The sequence below is a fragment of the Crinia signifera genome, chromosome 2 (genome assembly GCF_055691185.1).
Source record: "Crinia signifera chromosome 2, ASM5569118v1, whole genome shotgun sequence".
NCBI lineage: Eukaryota > Metazoa > Chordata > Amphibia > Anura > Myobatrachidae > Crinia > Crinia signifera.
The window spans coordinates 6,944,694-6,949,847 of record NC_139218.1 but is presented as its reverse complement, the minus strand read 5'-3'; the positions used below and the strand labels follow the sequence as shown (position 1 = coordinate 6,949,847).

The 5,154-nt window shown below is 52.0% G+C and overlaps 1 protein-coding gene across 1 annotated transcript in view; it reads right to left on the bottom strand.

The window, feature by feature from the left end:
- Positions 1 to 2,430, bottom strand: part of STXBP5L (syntaxin binding protein 5L) — a 370,406-nt gene extending 367,976 nt beyond the window's left edge. Inside the window, exon 1 of the mRNA XM_083170643.1 lies at positions 1 to 2,430. This exon is cut by the window's left edge and continues 339 nt beyond it. The gene's annotated coding sequence lies outside the window, so the exon portion shown is untranslated.
- Positions 2,431 to 5,154: the final 2,724 nt, after the last annotated feature.

Below are 5,154 nucleotides of genomic sequence, written 5' to 3'. Positions count from 1 at the left end.
ATTGGGCAGGTCCGCGGGTGCTGTCTGTCTTGTGCCGCCACTCACAGCGATACAAAAATATATGTTTTGGCCAATAATGCAGCTATAGATGATCCAGATATTATAACATCCAGTGTATTATCCTCTGTAGCACCGATAAGCCCACATGTACATGTGAGGATAATGTGAGGGATCAGTAACAGGCCTCCCAGTCTTGTGGATGTGCACCCTCGTCACCTCTCCACGCAGGTCACCCAGTCACTGGCAGGTCTTGTGCAGGAGGTCCAGCGACCAGGACAAAAGGGAGCCGGTGTGTGCTCAGATCTGCAGACTGTACATAAGCTCCTGCACTTCAGTGTCCGCCTCCGTTCTCTCTCTGTAATACAACTCTCATCCTTCCATGCAACGTTCCCTACACAGTGAGTGTATGCTGGTCCTCTAGGCTGGTCCTCTAGGCTGGTCCTCTAGGCTGGTCTTACTACACTTACTGTGATTTTACTACACTCATTAAGGTAATTGAATATGTTTACATTTTTCTTCACAGTTTTCAGTGTATCATAGATTTGCAATGTCTCTAGTCACCTCACTGTATAACTGGTCCTGCATTCCAACCTGTCCTTCACTATAACCTGTCCTGCACTATAACTGGTCCTGCATTATCACCTGTCCTGCACTACAACTGGACCTGCATTATCACCAGTCCTGTACTACATCTGGTCCTGCATTATCACCTGTCCTGTACTACAACTGGTCCTGCATTATCACCTGTCCTGCAATATAACTGGTCCTGCATTATCACCTGTCCTGCACTATAATTGGTCCTGTATTATAACTGGTCCTTTGTTACATCAGTTTCTCTATGCGTTCCTCCAGCTCCTGTGTTTGCACGATCATTAGCTAAAATACATGAATCATGCTGACGCTGACACTGACTGCTCCTGTGTTATTCCTTCTCTATAATGAGGACATTAGGACATATATATATTATATAAATAAACTTCTACCCAGAGCCCTCAAACTTCCCTACAGGAGTTCATCTCCTATTACAGACAGGCTTGTACCAAGCACAGGAACAGAGGCCCTGACTCCGATACTAGAGACCAGCACTTACTGCTGAGCACAGGAACAGAGGCCAGCATCTAGCACTGAGCGCAGGAACAGAGGCCACAACTAGCACTGAGCACAGGGACAGAGGCCCTATCTCCTATACTAGAGACCAGCACTTACTACTGAGCACAGGTACAGAGGCCACCAGCCAGCACTTAGCACAGGAACAGAGGCCACCAGCCAGCACTGAGCACAGGAACAGAGGCCACCAGCCAGCACTGAGCACAGGAACAGAGGCCACAACTAGCACCAAGCACAGGAACAGGGGCCACCAGCCAGCACTGAGCACAGGAACAGAGGCCACCAGCTTGCACTTTGCACAGGAACAGAGGCCACCAGCTTGCACTTTGCACAGGAACAGAGGCCACCAGCTTGCACTTCGTACAGGAACAGAGGCCACCAGCTAGCACTTCGTACAGGAATAGAGGCCACCAGCTAGCACAGGAACAGAGGCCACCAGCTAGCACAGGAACAGAGGCCACCAACTAGCACAGGAACAGAGGCCACCAGCTGCCACCGAGTACAGGAACAGAGGCCACCAGCCAGCACTGAGCACAGGAACAGAGGCCACCAACTGCCACAGAGTACAGGAACAAAGGCCACCAGCCAGCACTTTGTAGAGGAACAGAGGCCACCAGCCAGCACCGAGTACAGGAACAGAGGCCACCAGCTAGCACTGAGCACAGGAGCAGAGGCCACCAGCCAGCACTGAACACAGGAGCAGAGGCCACCAGCTAGAACTGAACACAGGAGCAGAGGCCACCAGCTAGCACTGAGCACAGGAGCAGAGGCCACCAGCTAGCACTGAAAACAGGAGCAGAGGCCACCAGCTAGCACTGAGCAGAGGCCACCAGCCAGCACTGAGCACAGGTGCAGAGCCCAGCACTGAGCACAGGAGCAGAGCCCAGCACCGAGCACAGGAGCAGAGGCCACCAGCCAGCACTGAGCACAGGAGCAGAGCCCAGCACCGAGCACAGGAGCAGAGGCCACCAGCCAGCACTGAGCACAGGAGCACAGCCCAGCACCGAGCACAGGAGCAGAGCCCAGCACCGAGCACAGGAGCAGAGCCCCCAGGGAGAGGAGCAGCGTCTGCAGGCAGCCTCCTGGCCGGGGACAGATGAGGGATGAAGCCGCTGAGTCTCGGTTGGCGGAAGGTGAGCTGCCCCTCTGAGGTAAGTCCCAGGCACAGCGGTGTGATGGCGTCCTGCTCTTCGGTGACCGAGCTCCTGCCGCCGCCTCTCCGCCCGCTCCCGTTCCCGGCTGTGTCACCGCGACACAGGCGCGAGGAGGATGCTGCTGTCCGAGGTGCTGAGGAGAATGGGCGGGACCCAGGGAGGCGGGGCACGGAGGCGGGGCGCGCAGCACATTCATTATGCCGTCCGAAGACTGCGGGCCCCGCCCCCTACTGGCTTACTCCGGCCCCGCAGTACGTGAAGCTGGAGTTCATTGGGAACGCCCACCTGCCCGAAGCCAATCTCAACGAAGAAAACCAGGGACCTACGGCTAAACACGCCCACAGCCCCTCCCTCAGGCAGTCATAGGAAACCGCCCATAGCAGAGCAAGATGATCAGTGATTGGCTAAGCATTTAATGAATGACAACATAGCTGGCGAATCAACAGTGGAGTATATTTTTATATATATATACTGTAGTAACATGCTGAGAAGTATAATCTATTCTAAATACCATACCTCCAAGCATGCCCCTCTGCAGGAGGACACAATGCTGCATCTGATCTTCCCTCTTACTGTATGATTACCAGCACCTGTGGTGACACCTTTCTGATCAATTAACCTGTTTAAGACAGGTGCTGGCAATCCTACATTACCAGGGAAGCCCAGGAGCAGAGCATTGTGTCCTTCTGGAGAGGGGCATGCTGGGAGGTATGGATAATGTATGATTGCCAGCACCTGTGGGGAGCTAGGTAACTGATAAGAAAGGTGTCACCACAGGTGCTGCCAATCATACATTACCAGGGAAGCCCAGGAACAGCGCATTGTGTTCTCCTGGAGAGGTGCATGCTGGGAGGTATGGATAATGTATGATTGCCAGCACCTGTGGGGAGCCAGGTAACTGATAAGACAGGTGTTACCACAGGTGCTGGCAATCATACATTACCAGGGAAGCCCAGGAACAGAGCATTGTGTCCTCCTGGAGAGGGGCATGCTGGGAGGTATGGATACTGTATGATTGCCAGCACCTGTGGGGAGCTAGGTAACTGATAAGAAAGGTGTCACCACAGGTGATGGCAATCATACATTACCAGGGAAGTCCAGGAGCAGAGCATTGTGTCCTCCTGGAGAGGGGCATGCTGGGAGGTATGGATAATGTATGATTACCAGCACCCGTGTCGAATAACCTTTCTTATCAATTAACACAGGTGCTGGCAATCATACATTATGAGGGATGTCCAGAAACAGAGCATTGTGTCCTCCTTGAGAGGGGCATGCTGGGAGGTATGTAAATATAACCTGGATATAAACAGTACGTAACATGTGAGGAGTATGTATAGTAACATGGGAGGAGTATGTGTACTAACATGTGAGGAGTATGTATAGTAACATTTGAGGAGTATCTATGGTAACGGATTCAGTATTGAATCCCGGCGTTCAGAATCCCGACGCCGGAATTCCAACAGCCGAAATGCCGACAAGGGGGGGACGCGGATCGCCCCCCCTTGCGGGCTCGCTGCGCTCGCCACGCGGCGGGCCCGGTGCCTCGCTACGCACGGCACACTAATTTATTCTCCCTCCAGGGGTGTCGTGGACACCCCAGGAGGGAGAATGTGTCGGCATTTCGGCGGTCGGGATTCCGGCGTCGGGATTCTGAACGCCGGGATCCCGACCGCCGGGATTTTAACTGCATCCCTATGGTAACATGTGAGGAGTATGTTTAGTAACATGTGAGGAGTATGTATAGTAACAAGTGAGGAGTATGTATAGTAACATGGAAGGAGTATCTATGGTAACATGTGAGGAGTATGTATACTAACATGTGAGGAGTATGTATAGTAACATGTGAGGAGTATCTATAGTAACATGTGAGGAGTATCTATAGTAACACGTGAGGAGTATGTATAGTAACACGTGATGGGTATGTATAGCAGGCTTGCCTACCCTCCCGGAATGGCCGGGAGCCTCCCGGAAATCGGGTCCTTCTCCCGGCCCCCCGGGAAGGTGGGCAAGTCTCCCGCATTCTGGGATTTGCCCCGCTCCATCCTTGCCCGCTGGTTAAAATTACATGAAATCGCGGGTACGCGGGGAGGGGGCGGGGCTTAAATGACGCGATCGCGGCATTTCGCGTCATTTCGCGGCATTTAAGCCACGCCCCCTCCCTCTCGGCCCGCGAATCACGGAGGTTTTCGTCATGGGGGGCGGGGCCAAGTGATGTCAGCCTTGCTCCCGCCCCCCTGATGTGTTGCCTCTCCGGGCTTCTCCCGGAAAGGTGAAGATAAAAGTAGGCAAGTATGATGTATAGTAACACGTGAGGAGTGTCTATAGTAACACGTGAGGAGTATGTATAGTAACACGTGAGGAGTATGTAAAGTAACACGTGAGGAGTATGAATAGTAACACGTGATTGGTATGTATAGTAACACGTGATGGGTATGTATAGTAACACGTTAGGAGTATCTATAGTAACACGTGAGGAGTATGTATAGTAACACGTGAGGAGTATGTATAGTAACACGTGAGGAGTATGTATAGTAACACGTGAGGAGTATGTATAGTAACACGTGAGGATTATGTATAGCAACATGGGAGGAGTATGTATAGTAACACGGGAGGAGTATGTATAGTAACACGGGAGGAGTATGTATAGTAACACGGGAGGAGTATGCATAGTAACACGGGAGGAGTATGCATAGTAACACGGGAGGAGTATGTATAGTAACACGGATGGAGTATGTATGGTAACACGTGAGGAGTATGTATGGTAACATGTGATGGGTATTTATGGTAACACGTGAGGAGTATGCATAGTAACACGTGAGGAGTATGCATAGAAACACGGGAGGAGTATGCATAGAAACACGGGAGGAGTATGTATAGTAACACGTGAGGAGTA